This window comes from Triticum aestivum, chromosome 4D (genome assembly GCF_018294505.1).
Source record: "Triticum aestivum cultivar Chinese Spring chromosome 4D, IWGSC CS RefSeq v2.1, whole genome shotgun sequence".
Classification (NCBI taxonomy): domain Eukaryota; kingdom Viridiplantae; phylum Streptophyta; class Magnoliopsida; order Poales; family Poaceae; genus Triticum; species Triticum aestivum.
In genome coordinates this window covers 85,760,304-85,776,328 of record NC_057805.1, presented here as the reverse complement: position 1 = coordinate 85,776,328, position 16,025 = coordinate 85,760,304, and the positions used below count along the sequence as shown (strand labels likewise).

Genomic DNA, 16,025 nt, shown 5'->3' with positions numbered 1-16,025 from the left:
ATTACTAGACAAGCTGTTTTCTCTTTCTTTTCCTTTTTGTTTGTTTCGAGAAAGATATCGTCCGATTCTCCTTCTATTGATTCTTTTCCGATCGAGATGCAACGATCTAAAAAAAATCAAAAAGGGTTTAATAATCCCCTCCTACGAATAAAAATTAGTAAAATAATGTGGATGAATAAGATTTTGCTCGATTTTGGATCGGATTTGGCGGCATGGCCAAGCGGTAAGGCAGGGGACTGCAAATCCTTTATCCCCAGTTCAAATCTGGGTGTCGCCTGACCAAAAAAATACTCCAAAACAGAATGAAATGCTGTTCAAAAGAAGAAGCTACCTGGCCCAACCACTACACCATTTTGCCTAATGTGTGACTACCCATATCAGTTACAACATCTTCCGTTTCCAAGTTTTCAGTGCCTTTTTCTTATAGTATACAAAATAGGATTCTGGATTGCTCTTCATTTCGTTCAATTTATCCCCTGGTGAAAGCGCCCACCAACCTAGAAAGGCAAAATGGGTCAAAAAGTAGGTTCGATTCCTGCCGGATGTGCCTGCTTCTGCTTCATCTGCAGATCGGATTCCTTCCCCAGCGCGGTTGTTCGTATTTCATTTTCTTCTTCCAAGCCGACGCTCTTCTTATAAAAGAAAGCACTCACTGAATTACTTACTGAATCTCGTCTTTCTCTCGGCGCCGAGAATTTTTGACGTGTCCGCAGGCGGGACGAGCAGCCCTATACCACGTGTAGCCACACTCTAGTGTCCTTTTCTACTTAGTGACCCAAAACTCAAAATGTGCCTTGCGACGAGACGCGGACATTCCTCCCTGAAAGGATAAGGAAATTGGATAAGAGCGAGAGCTAGACTGACTGTTGGTCCAATGCTAGTGTTATGCTTCTGTCCCGTGATGAAGAAGGATAGAAGAATGGTAAGATAGGATCGTATTAGTGAGCCGTGGGAAAAGAGTTTTTTCGTACCTTGATTGGACCCACCCAAAAGCAACAGGAATCCCTTTCTCCTCCTATAAGGAAATCTCGTCGTTTCACTCTTCTTCAAGTACCACGAGAATTTCCACCTTGTTGAAGATCTGGTGGTGCTACCCGAAGACTTAAATGAATAGCCATCGCTGTTAAGAACAACCGATGCCTTATGTGTATTGGATCCGCTCTTCTGTTAGCATGAACACATGAATGAGATTCTATTCCTCTTCCTTATTCTTCCTAAATAGAACCCCCCAACCTAGGTGCGGAAGTAAAATAAATCCTTGTTTGTACATCGCTGAACTTACATACCCGGGCCCGGCTCAACATTCTTTTAAAACAATCGAATAACGGCCTCTTCACAAGTTATTTCGTACAGGCTATTCAAGGTCTATTGGCTTTATTGCTTATGTGGTACTTCGACCGCGAAGCCTCGCTTATGCACCGAGAAAGATCGTAGATAGGAAAGATCTGTTATGCACCAACGACGGCCCCTTCTCTTTACCTTTATCGTCTCATACCTCAGTCCATTGCTGGCTTGAATGCTGTCTCTCTTCTTCTTTGCTCGCGAGAGCTTGCTAGCATTCACACTTCATAAATTATTATTATTATCATTTACCTACTCGAGGACGAGCAGGAATTAAGCTTGGGGATGCTGATACGTCTCCAACGTACCTATAATGTATGAAGTATTCATGCCATGTTTACAGTAGTTTTATATGATTTTGGTATGATTTGATTAGAACTAACCCGGAATGAAGTTGTTTTCAGCAGAACTACCGTGGTGTTATTTTTGTGCAGAAATAAAAGTTCTCGGAATGTGATGAAAATCAACGGAGATTTTTTCTGGAAAATATAAAAAATACTAGAACAAAAATCTACCGGAGGGGAGTCCCGTGGGCCCCACGAGGGTGGGGGGCACGCCCACCCCCCTTGGGCGCGCCCCCTATCTCATGGCCGCCTCGGGGACCCCCCTGACTTGTTTTCAACGCCATCCTCTCCTATAAATACAGAAACCCCTAGAAAGAAACCTAGATCGGAAGTTCCGCCAGCGCAAGCCTCTGTAGCCACGAGAAATCAATCTAGGCCCTCTCTGGCACCCTGCCGGAGGGGGCCATCATCACCGGAGGCCATGGAGGAGGATCCCAGAGGGGCCATCATCGCCATGAAGGCCAAGGACCAGAGGGAGAACCTCTCCCCATCTAGGGGGGAGGCCATGGAGGAGGAAGCACAAGGGGAGAACCTCTCCTCCTCTCTCTCGGTGGCGCCGGAGTGCCATCGGGAGGGGAATCATTGCCGCGGTGATCATCTTCATCAACATTACCCCCATCATCACCATCCTCATCTCTTTTACATGGTCCACTCTCCCACACTCTGCTGTAATCCCTACTTGAACATGGTGCTTTATGCCACATATTATGATCCAATGATGTGTTGCCATCCTATGATGTTTTGAGTAGATATCCCTTGCCTTTGGGTTGATTGATGATATAGATTGGTATGAGTTGTATGTTTTATTTTGGTGATGTCCTATTGTGCCCTCCGTGTCACGCAAGCGTGAGGGATTCCTGTTGTAGGGTGTTGCAATACGTTTATGATTCGCTTATAGTGGGTTGCTTGAGTGACAGAAGCCTAAACCCGAGTAAGGGGGTTGTTGCATATGGGATAAAGGGGACTTGATGCTTTAGTGCTATGGTTGGGTTTTACCTTAATGATCTTTAGTAGTTGCAGATGCTTGCTAGAGTTCCAATCATAAGTGCATATGATCCAAGAAGAGAAAGTATGTTAGCTTATGCCTCTCCCTCATATGAAATTGCAATGACGACTACCGGTCTTGTTAAAAATTGCCTAGGACAATTCCGCACACCGACTCCATCATTATTCCACACTCGCTATTTATAATGTTTAGTAATATATTCTAAATTTATGATAACAGCACCTACTTTTATGTTTTAGCTCTCCGATATCATGCAAAGTTATCCTCTTTATACCCACAACGTAGTTTTATTTCTCGTTTCTAGTTGGAAGCAACGTTCGGTGCGCGTAGAGTCGTATCAGTGGCAGATAGGACTTGAGAGAATATTGATCTTACCTTTAGCTCCTCGTGGGTTCGACACTCCATACTTATCACTTCCACCATTGGGAATTGCTATGATGATTCCCTGCACTTAGGGATTATCAACTGGTGATAGAATCGTTTGTTGACTAAGTGGACAAAGCCTTTCGTCCGCGTCAACTTAGTAGGCCCACAAGTCAGCCTCCCACTATGGTGGGTCCCAGCTAGTAGGAGGAGTATTCCTTTTTTTGTGTAATAAGGAGGCACTTCCTTGCGTGCGAAGATATAGCTGGTGGGTCTGAGCTGTCAGCGGGAGTATTCATTTTTTTGGCGTAATAAGGACGTACATGCTTGCGTGCGGCCATGGACCATGTGGGTCCCAACTGTCAGCCTCTCCATGTACATCCCTCTTCCGATGTTGTCGTTTGTTGACAACGTTGACCACGCCGTGCTGACAACACCAGCGCGATGGACGATGGTGAGACCCAGGAAGGGAATGACCCGGAGGCAGCGAAGCCACAACAGTGGAGGGATGTGGGTGAGTAGAGGGATGGCCAGGCCAACGGTGGGAGTAGTAGGGGGCGGTGAGGCCTGCGCGGCAGCACAGCCGGCCACGGGAGGCGGGAGCAGGCGGTCCCGCCGGCGCTGGATTTGGCGGCTGGAGCAAGAAGATCAGAGATTGAAGAAACACGACGGCCGTTGGATTGACATCCAACGGTTACGTCTGTTAGAATAGTTTGTTGTCGTATATAATAAGTAAAAAATTCTTGCATACGCGTCAACTTAATAGGCCCACAAGTCAGACCATTCCCTATTTTTTTAATAATTTATATATAGCTCATTGCAACTTCTTATGCAATTTATTGTAGTCCATTTTTTTTGTTGGCCAGGGCCAGGGTTAAAAATTTAAATGAAATTTCGCATATTTATGTGGGTTGCAAACTATTTTTAATGTCGAAATGTCGAGCCAGATTTAAAGTACTTTGAAGATATATTTAAATTAGGTTAAAGCCCACTGAAATTGGAATCTGAAAATGTGAAAAAAATTCAGAAATTATAAAGTAATTGCCAATTGGTCAGCTGTTTTTATATTACAGCCCATTTCATATTACTTTCAAGATTTGCAAGCGTCTTGAAAGATTTGCAACCCATCAGGGCGTATAAAAATAAGTAGGCCTGGATTGGGTATTCTTCAGAAAAAATAAACTGGGCTCATTTTCCCAAAGAAAAAATAGCTGGGTTGGTCATGTGGTGAACATAAAATATAAGCCTGGGCTAGACGGGCCACGGCCCAGTTGAAACCCTGCTCTGTCTCAACAATAACAAAAAAAATACTGCTCGAGCAGCTACGTCCCAGGTGTGAGCCGATCTTGTGTTGTTCTCTTGTCTATTGACCATATACGCTGACAATGTCGTGGGCCCCGGATGTCAGGAAACCACTAGCTGAAAGCATTTTATTTTTCTATACGCTGACATTGGAGTATATATAACAAAAAATGAGGAACTTCCTTGCGTCCGGCCATGGACATGGCGGGCCCCTACTATCATCCTCTCCACATACGGTCCTCTGTCGATTCCTCTTGTTTGTTGACCATGTTGACAACGTGAGAGGGCGGCGCCGCGGCGAGCGCACCAAAGCGCGCGGAGGACGACGGCGAGGCCTCGGACATCGGTGTTAACGATTTAGGAGATGGTTGGGCGGCGATGCGTGCGCTGAGGCGCAGCCGGCCGTGGGAGGCGGAAGCAGGCGGCCCCGCCGGCGCTGGTTTGGTTTTGACGGCTGGAGGTAGACATGATTGAAGAAACACGAGAAACTATAAAAGCAGCAGGAGTACTTAAACAACCTTAACTGAAGCCAGCAGGGGAACTTAACAACCATAGCTGAAAGCAGTACGAGTACTTATACAGGTTCAACCATACAAAGCATGCCTCGAACAGTGCTACTTTGTGTGCAGTTAACCAAGGGTGAGGCCGCCAAGCCCCAGGACAAGGCCCAGGCGCCACCCCGTGCATCCACAACCTTCTCAAAGCGGCTTCATCTCGCAATGTGGTCAATAAACAGGATATTCGCTTTAGAGCCATGGAAAAGCATGAGAATAATCTTCTGTCCTATTCTTCAAGATGGACGAGCTGTCATTATTTGAGACCACCCATGAATAAGTATCTTTTCACCTCCAAGGGGAATGGAGTAGGTCGACATAAACATCATGTTGTGACCAAGCGCAAGTCTGACCCGACCATGGTCAGGCATCTGTATATGAACAATAGATCTGGGCAGTTTCTGTTTCAAGAAGATCACAATTCTAAAACTATGCATAAGCAAGAGTTTATGAACAACATATATAACAGAAAACAGCTCGTACCATAAGTTTCTCAACACAGTTGGACCTGTTCAATGAGTGCAGCAGTGGCACACATATCCCACGTGGCCTTCCACCATTGAAATGCTCCACAAGGACCTCAAGACGATCAATAAAGTGTAGGAACTTGTGGGTGTCGTCCCAGTCAACTTTAGTGCCATCAGTAACAGCCGAGTTCTTATAGAATAACAAACAGGAAGCCTGCTTAACTCTGAAAAAACCTACACGTGACACCAATTATAAGAAAATATTAGTTAGAAGTAGCATCTTCATGAGAGATTCATTGCGACTTCTAAAGTTAGATTGTGATTAGTTTGACAGAATAGGTGGATTAAGAAGTAATCGAGACAACAAGCAAAAACCAGATACAAAACTAACATGGATGAACAATTGGAACGACGTCGGGTGCTACCTCTTGAGCATGCGTTTGTTTTCCCTTGAAGAGGAAAGGGTGTTGCAGCAAAGTAGCGTAAGTATTTCCCTCAGTTTTTGAGAACCAAGGTATCAATCCAGTAGGAGACTACAGCAAATCCCTAGTACCTACACAAACAATTAAGAACCTTGCAACCAACGCGATAAAGGGGTTGTCAATCCCTTCACGACCACTTGCAAAAGTGAGACCTGATAAAGATAATAAGATAAATATTTTTGGTATTTTTGTTGTATAGATTGAAAAGTAAAGATTGCAAAATAAACGGCGACAAAAATAGCACGTTGGCGAGAGCTTAATATGATGGAAAATAGACCCGGGGGCCATAGGTTTCACTAGTGGCATCTCTCAAGATAGTATATTCTACGGTGGGTGAACAAATTACTGTTGAGCAATTGATAGAAAAGCACATAGTTATGAGAATATCTAGGCATGATCATGTATATAGGCATCACGTCCGCGACAAGTAGACCGAAACGATTCTGCATCTACTACTATTACTCCACACATCGACCGCTATCCAGCATGCATCTAGGGTATTAAGTTCATAAGAACAGAGTAACGCATTAGGCAAGATGACATGATGTAGAGGGATAAACTCAAGCAATATGATATAAACCCCATCTTTTTATCCTCGATGGCAACAATACAATACGTGCCTTGCTGCCCCTGCTGTCACTGGTAAAGGACACCGCAAGATTGAACCCAAAGCTAAGCACTTCTCCCATTGCAAGAAAGATCAACCTAGTAGGCCAAAGCAAACTGATAATTCGAAGGTACTTGCAAAGATATTAAATCATGCATATAAGAATTCAGAGAAGAATCAAATATTGTTCATAGATAATCTTGATCATTAACCCACAATTAATCGGATCTCGACAAACACACCGCAAAAAGAGTTACATCGAATAGATCTCCAAGAGAATCGAGGAGAACTTTGTATTGAGATCTAAAGAGAGAGAAGAAGCGATCTAGCTAATAACTATGGACCCAAAGGTCTATGGTAAACTACTCACACATCATCGGAGAGGCCATGGTGTTGATGTAGAGGCCCTCTGTGATCGATTCCCCCTCCAGCGGAGCGCCGGAAAAGGCCCCAAGATGGGATCTCACGAGTACAAAAGGTTGCGGCGGTGGAAAAAGTGTTTTGTGGCTCTCCCCAAAGGTTTCAGGGTATAAGAGTATATACAGGCGAAGGAAGTAGGTCGGTGGAGCTGCGAGGGGCCCACGAGGGTGGGGGCGTGCCTACCCCCCTGGGCGCGCCCACCTACCTCGTGGTCGCCTCGTGGCTTCCCTAACATCCACTCGAAGTCTCCTGGATTGCGTTTGTTCCAAAAACGATCCTCGCGAAGGTTTCATTCCGTTTGATATTCCTTTTCTGCGAAACACTGAAATAGGCAAAAAAACAGCAATTTGCACTGGGCTTTCGGTTAATAGGTTAGTCCCAAAAATAATATAAAAAGGTATATTAAAGCCCATTAAACATCCAAAACAGATAATATAATAGCATGGAACAATAAAAAATTATAGATACGTTCGGGACGTATCATCGGGGTGGAAGATCGCAGTTAAGATGAGACCAGGTTCTGCTATTTCCATCAACATTCATGCGCCAACTTTCTGTCTGTAACACTTGAGAAAGTTTATCCAAGTTCGGCCATCAAAAAAGCAGTGATCTTCTTGGTTCATGAACCCAACTCGGAACTTATATCCATGGCTTGTCTTCACTGTGACCATTAAACTGGTGTATTCAGTTATGGCAAGGCGAGCGTCTTGAGTGCATGTGTCCTGGCAGAGCAAGGAATGCGCTGCAGGAAAAATAATATGAGAACACAATGTATTCCCTATCCAAATCTAGAAATATTTTCCTCCTTCACGTCAGTCTTGACCACGGTACTAGTAACTTTTATCCAAATATAGCAATCCAAATTTCCAAATTAGTAGACAGCATGTTCAAAAAACCCCACCCTCCCGGATAGAAAAGAGGATTCTAGGAACATACTATGCGCGTTTTAAAATCCTATGTTAGGATGAGAAGGAACAAGTGTGGCGTCTCGCCGAGGGCACAGAAACCTGTAGGGTCCTCGCACTTTGGGCACTGCAAATGAAACACACTAGATTCAGTAGGAAGAAAAATGCATCAACGGCGGCGGCTGCCGTCCTAGGATTACCCACGACCAAGGGACTTGGATTTATCGGGGATGGATGAAGAATTCGTACCTGGTTCTCCATGAGAAAACCCTATGCAATCGCCGAGAGGGGGTTTTCTCTGAACAAGCAGACGAGTGAGAAGGGGATTTAGGCCTAGTGAAATATTGACGCTTCGTCCGTCCAGCTTACTGCTAAAGCAGGAAAGGTGGGGTTTTTTGTGATTTGACGGCTCATTGGGCATTACTGCGGCGCTACGACCGGGGTGTGTCTACCGTCCAGTTGTGCACTCTAATTTGGTGCATATGGCACGTGGACCCCGTTGCCGGATGCCCCACATATCAGCAAAAGGAAGTAGAAAGACAGGAGTAACTAGTTACACATAAATATATTTTTGACAGAGAGATACTCCCTCTGTAAAGAAATATAAAAATATTTTATATCACAACTTTATACATAAGAAAAATCAAGGGGAATATATATAACATATATAATTATAAAAACCAGAGTTTTTTTAACACAGTATAGACGAGTTGGTGATGATGGTGTGCCTGCCGTCCTGCAATATAGGCCGTCCGATTTATATCTGACGGATAGGAAGGAAACTATGGCAATTTTGCAAAAAGGTACCCACACACCTCTCCACATTTGCAAATAAGGCCTTCCCTCGTTCATCCTTTTCTCTCACAAGATAAAATACTCATACAAATGCATCTTTATGTTACGTGCAACGCACGGGCATTATGGGGATTCAGCTGAGAATATAATACTCAGACGGGCTCATGGTTCTGGACTTTGGGCCACAGACTGGTGGGCCTACATGTTTGGGGGCCCATGTGTTCTACCTCAGCGCTTTTCATATTGCAAGCGATCGGTACGGTGCTGGTTTTAGATGTTGTCGCAAGGCGAATACACAAAATTGAATAAAGCACAGCAGCTGTTGGAATGAAATCGAACGACAGTTCCTAACCAGCAATCAGAGTTGCAATTCTATCAACGATATTGTCGTACTACTTATACACACAGGACACTTGTTGCACCATGCCAGATTATTACATCAAAATCTCTCGGAGGATAGATCAGTTCGGTAGTTGCGTGCTGCTACTAAAGAATTTCAAAGTTGATTTGGACCAGCTCTCCTTGCCGAGAAAGTTCAATTTTGACATCATCCCCTACCGCAAGATATGATTTAGATTTGAACCTTGACCATCCGTTAGCATCAATCATCATGCGACCATCCTTTATAATTACGGTATATTGAGCAGGTTCATTCACACCAAGGCTGCGCATGATAAGAGAAACTTGGCCACGGTCGCCCGGATTGTTGAATGACTCCCTCGTTGCTCTAGGAATTCTCTGTTTGCAAACAAGAAGACATACACAAACAGTTAGATCAACACAGTGAATCATGTGAAACAACATGGAAAGAAAAAAGAACGAAGCACTTGGGCGGCCAATGCTTACCAAGAAGGTGGACATGTCGGTTTTTGTAAGGACTTTGGTATATGAAGTGCGAACTGCAGCCCGGTCTGTTGCCGGTGCAACTGCTGGTTCCGTTGCCGCTGCATGGGCCGGAGCAGATGCAAGTGCAAGTGTTGGTGCAGGTGCCGAAGCCGTTGCTGGTGCCCGTGCCAGTGCGACTTGTAGTGCCATTGCTCCTGCCGGAGATGGTGCTCCTTGTAGAGCAGGTGTCGTTGCCCGATCCTCCAGTAGATCAGCCTGATCCGCTGACGCGGTCAGTTCCCAATCCTCAGCTGGATCACACTGAGCTGCTGCCGCTATTAGTGCTGGAGCAACTGCCGGTGCTCGATCCGTTGCTGAAGGTGGTACCGATGTGCGAGACAGTGGCGATCGTGTCTGGTCTGCTATGATCAGCTTTATAACTTGACTAGGCTCTGTGACCGTGATCCAGTCTTTTTCTTCATTTATTTTAAACGCGAGAAGGACTAATTGTGGCATGTTTGTTAAACCAAACTGCAGCTCATCATAGGGATCCAGCTTGTACTCAGACAACAGACCGATCCAATTTTTTCCACTAATATAAGTGATGGACAGTGCCTTCGTTACTGACACGACATAAGAAGTGAAACCTGCAAAAATAGCCATCGTAGAGCAAACCAAACGGTTTATTCTGTGATGAATGTCACATGAAAAAACATGCATCGTAAAATTGCAGCAAAAGAAAGAAAACATGACATTAAATCAATAAGATTTAGACAGTAAATCAATAAGATTTACTTGATGTGACACGAGTGAATCCTTACCAGGAAATCACTATGTTGAAGTACTAAACAGAAGATTGATCGTCCAACTACGCGTGGCATGCAGGGCCCCCGCCTACTCCCACAAGCAGGACAGTCCAAAGGTCGTGACAAATCGTATGGACCGAACATCCATGGGACTGGAAATCCTGGTGGGTGCGATAAACCCTGCAATGCATACAGATATTGGAGTGTAACCATAATTGATAAACTGTCCTCACAAAAAAGATGATCTGGATTATTCAAAATATACAGACTAAATTGAGTGGACAAACATTAACATAGACTGTTCTCAAGACTCACCACAAACCAAAAGCGGCAGTACTAAACAATACAGGGTTAACAAACACAAATCAAGTACTGAACAATAGTACTTACTACAGACAAGCAAAGTTGCACTAATTAAACTCCGCAGACTATTTCTTGCCACCAACCTATGGGATGAACCCCGCATAACTGACTAGACCATGGACTTCGTGCGAGATGTCTACCGGCACCATCACCATCTCGTCAACCTTGGAGAACCTAACAGAGTGGTCTTTCCACTCATAAACATGACGATGAAGACAGGCCGCAACAGATTTGTCGGGAAGCTTTACAAGAACCACACCCTTCGTAATCGAAGGCACAACCAGGAAATTGTTGTGGTCAAGTACAGCCTCGAGAACATGCCTAACAACAATGTTGCAGGAAAACACTAGTTCAGGACACGTGGCGACAAGGACACAGTAGCTGGATAGTTTAGTAGTAGAACTCATCCTCAGGTCTTCCAGTTCACACGGCATGACTTTGAGAACTTCATCTCCACCGCGGACCTGGTTCTAATTCAAACAGAACCCAAATATTTTATTACTACCTCCGTTCAGAAATATAAGATGATTTTTGATATTTTACTCCATATATGACTACATATACGCACAGAAATGAGTGAACAAAGACACTAGAACATGTCTTCAAAGGCATGAGAGCAGAGGGGTTACTTGCAATATCCATAACACAAGTTACTGAGGCAGATATACCCTCTTCAAAGGTAGCATTGATGTTCATAAAGTAGTTGAAAGTAATCTATAAGAAATCAGTGTCAACCTCTCGCAAGTTTTGGTCAAAAGAGGAATTTAGAACTGTCATTTGGAACACAAAAACCACATGCAAGATCACCCAGAAAGTTGTACTACTAGTACTAGTACTGTGTTTTCGATGAAAAACACGATCAAGATCGAGAAAAAGATCGTAAAGAAGAGATATTACCTGGACTTGCTTAATGAGGGATCCCTGAGAGGGGGGCTTGGACAGGGCAATGGATTTGAGTTTGTCTGCGGTAGTCTCGGCGAGGTGCTTGTGCTTCTTCGTACCATGAGCCTCGACGGTTTTGGCCAGAGCCATAGACATCACTTCGGCCGGTGCTCCAGTGTCCATCAAGAAACTGTCAAATAGAAATAAAAGAAAAGAAACCATAATCACAAACCCAAAAGAAGAACAGAGAGGGAGTTATAGGATCAGTCTCGGGGTTGCAAGACCGGGCCTTGGCCAGAATCAACACCATTGATGTGCTCGCCTTTCCTTCTTTCGGAGAGAAGAACAATGGCAGAAGCAGGTCGGGGTTTTCTTGAAGAAATGAGGAACAAGGTGAGGGAGAAGCGAGTGGGGGTTTTCTTCAAGAGAGGAAGCTGAGAGAGAAGAGTAAAATGATGGTTGCTTCATCCGTCCAACTTACTGCTGGAAAGGAGGGGATTTTGTGATTTGACGGCTCATTTGGCATTACTGCGGCGCTTCGATCGGGGTAGTCTACCGTGCAGTTCGGCACTCTACTATGGAGTAATTTAGTGCATGGCTGGTGGACCCCGATGCTGGCTGTCCCACACGTTGGAGAAAGTGAGTAGCAAGGTTCCCGATGACCGTCGAGGAGGATCCACACAGTAGAGCGTGTCCACTATTTTTCTGGAAAAAAATGATCACAACAAGCGTTTCCACTCTTACGACGGAGCAGTGCGAAACACGACAACCACTTGAACATACACAGTGCTCCTACTACTAGGCATGTGCCGCACAATAGATGTAGTGGTTCATACGTTGGTACTACATAATCTTGTTGCTAGTGTAGTAAGATATGACGATAACAAATGATGTTGTGCGCATGTCAACTATATGAACAGTAATGTAACATAGTACCACTTTTTCAACTGTCCGGTCGAGAATGAATGGTGAGATCAATGTTAACAGAACCAGGTCTACAGAGCACGGAGAGTACGGTGCTACAGTACTCCACGAAACATGAACCATATGAAGCACGAATCAGTGTTAGGCAGGGTGTATGAAGGGTGCACGGGATGGGAGCAGAAGTTCCCTTCTCGAACCACTTTTGGGTGTTTGGCAGAGTGCATGAAGGGTGCATGAGTCCACACTAGTAGGTTAACACAAATACATGAAGAGGGAACAACTATATTGAGATGAAAATGCAACCAAACACACCCACACGCTTTGTGGTACAGTGACTGATCTGCACCGTCTGAGTTTGATCCAATGGTCATGTTGCGCCGAGACATGGACATGCTGCTACCTCTTGAGCACTGCGTTGGTTTTCCCTTGAAGAGGAAAGGGTGATGCAGCAAAGTAGTGTAAGCATTTCCCTTAGTTTTTTAGAACCAAGGTATCAATCCAGTAGGAGGCCACGCACGAGTCCCTCGCACCTACACAAACAAATAAATCCTCGCAACCAACGCGATAAGGGGTTGTCAATCCCTACACGGTCACTTACGAGAGTGAGATCTGATAGATATGATAAGATAATATTTTTGATATTTTTATGATAAAGATGCAAAGTAAAGAAAGTAAAATAAAAACGGCGTCAGAAATAACTTGTTGTCGGGAAATTAATATGATGGAAAATAGACCCGGGGGCCATAGGTTTCACTAGTGGCTTCTCTCATGAGCATAAATATTACGGTGGGTGAACAAATTACTGTTGAGCAATTGACAGAATTAAGCATAGTTATGAGAATATCTAGGTATGATCATGTATATAGGCATCACGTCCGAGACAAGTAGACCGACTCCTGCCTGCATCTACTACTATTACTCCACACATCGGCCGCTATCCAACATGCATCTAGAGTATTAAGTTCATAAGAACAGAGTAACGCCTTAAGCAAGATGACATGATCTAGAGGGATAAACTCATGCAATATGATATAAACCCCATCTTGTTATCCTCGATGGCAACAATACAATACGTGCCTTGCTGCCCCTACTGTCACTGGGAAAGGACACCGCAAGATTGAACCCAAAGCTAAGCACTTCTCCCATTGCAAGAAAGATCAATCTAGTAGGCCAAACCAAACTGATAATTCGAAGAGACTTGCAAAGATAACCAATCATACATAAAAGAATTCAGAAGATTCAAATATTGTTCATAGATAAACTTGATCATAAACATACAATTCATCAGTCTCAACAAACACACCGCAAAAGAAGATTACATCGAATAGATCTCCATGAGAGAGGGGGAGAACATTGTATTGAGATCCAAAAAGAGAGAATAAGCCATCTAGCTAATAACTATGGACCCGAAGGTCTGAGGTAAACTACTCACACATCATCGGAGAGGCTATGGTGTTGATGTAGAAGCCCTCCGTGATCGATGCCCCCTCCGGCGGAGCTCCGGAACAGGCCCCAAGATGGGATCTCACGGGTACATAAGGTTGCGGCGGTGGAATTAGGTTTTTGGCTCCGTATCTACAAGAAGTTTGGGGGTACGTAGGTATATATAGGAGGAAGGAGTACGTCGGTGGAGCAACAGGGGGCCCACGAGGGTGGAGGGCGCGCCCTGGGGGGGTAGGCGTGCCCCTACCTCGTGCCCTCCTGGTTGATGTCTTGACGTAGGGTCCAAGTCCTCTGGATCACGTTCGTTCCGAAAATCACGTTCCCGAAGGTTTCATTCCGTTTGGACTCCATTTGATATTCTTTTTCTGCGAAACTCTGAAATAGGCAAAAAAACAGCAATTCTGGGCTGGGCCTCCGGTTAATAGGTTAGTCCCAAAAATAATATAAAAGTGTATAATAAATCCCAATAATGTCCAAAACAGAATATAATATAGCATGGAACAATCAAAAATTATAGATACGTTGGAGACGTATCAAGCATCCCCAAGCTTAATTCCTGCTCGTCCTCGAGTAGGTAAATGATAAAAACAGAATTTTTGATGTGGAATGCTACTTGGCATAATTTCAATGTAATTCTTCTTAATTGTGGTATGAATATTCAGATCCGAAAGATTCAAGACAAAAAGTTTAATATTGACATAAAAATAATAATACTTCAAGCATACTAACTAAGCAATTATGTCTTCTCAAAATAACATGGCCAAAGAAAGTTATCCCTACAAAATCATATAGTCTGGCTATGCTCTATCTTCACCACACAAAATATTTAAATCATGCACAACCCCGATGACAAGCCAAGCAATTGTTTCATACTTTTGACGTTCTCAAACTTTTTCAATCTTCACGCAATACATGAGCGTGAGCCATGGACATAGCACTATATGTGGAATAGAATGGTGGTTGTGGAGAAGACAAAAAGGAGAAGATAGTCTCACATCAACTAGGCGTATCAAAGGGCTATGGAGATGCCCATCAATAGATATCAATGTGAGTGAGTAGGGATTGCCATGCAACGGATGCACTAGAGCTATAAATATATGAAAGCTCGATAAAAGAAACAAAGTGGGTGTGCATCCAACTCGCTTGCTCACGAAGACCTAGGGCATTTTGAGGAAGCCCATCATTGGAATATACAAGCCAATTTCTATAATGAAAAATTCCCACTATTATATGAAAGTGATATCATAGGAGACTCTCTATCATGAAGATCATGGTGCTACTTGAAGCACAAGTGTGGTAAAAGGATAGTAACATTGTCCCTTCTCTCTTTTTCTCTCATTTTTTATTTGGGCCTTTTTTTATGGCCTATTTTTTTTAGATTCATCCGGAGTCTCATCCCGACTTGTGGGGGAATCATAGTCTCCATCATCCTTTCCTCACTTGGGACAATGCTCTAAAAATGATGATCCTCACACATTTATTTACTTACAACTCAACAATTACAACTCAATACTTAGAACAAAATATGACTCTATGTGAATGCCTCCGGCGGTGTACCGGGATATGCAATGAATCAAGAGTGACATGTATGAAAGAATTATGAACGGTGGCTTTGCCACAAATACAATGTCAACTACATGATCATGCGAAGCAATATGACAATGATGGAGCGTGTCATAGTAAACGAAACGGTGGTAAGTTGCATGGCAATATATCTCGGAATGGCTATGGAAATGCCATGATAGGTAGGTATGGTGGCTGTTTTGAGGAAGGTATATGGTCGGTATATGATACCGGCGAAAAGTGCGCGGTATTAGAGAGGCTAGCAATGGTGAAAGGAAGAAAAGTGCATATAATCCATGGAATCAACATTAGTCATAAAGAACTCATATACTTATTGCAAAAATCTACAAGTTATCAAAGCAAAGTATTACGCGCATGCTCCTAGGGGGATAGATTGGTAGGAAAAGACCATCGCTCATCCCCGACCGCCACTCATAAGGAAGACAGTCAATAAATAAATCATGCTCCGACTTCATCACATAACAGTTCACCATACGTGCATGCTACGGGAATCACAAACTTTAACACAAGTATTTCTCAAATTCATAACTACTCAACTAGCATGACTCTAATATCACCATCTTCATATCTCAAAACAATTATCAAGCATCAAACTTCTCATAGTATTCAACA

The 16,025-nt window shown here is 43.8% G+C and overlaps 1 non-coding gene across 1 annotated transcript; it reads left to right on the top strand.

Annotated features, from left to right (window-relative positions):
- The first annotated feature begins 206 nt into the window (after window positions 1–206).
- Window positions 207–277, top strand: TRNAC-GCA (transfer RNA cysteine (anticodon GCA)). The gene has a single exon. It is a non-coding gene; the product is annotated as a tRNA-Cys (tRNA).
- The last annotated feature ends 15,748 nt before the right edge of the window (window positions 278–16,025 follow it).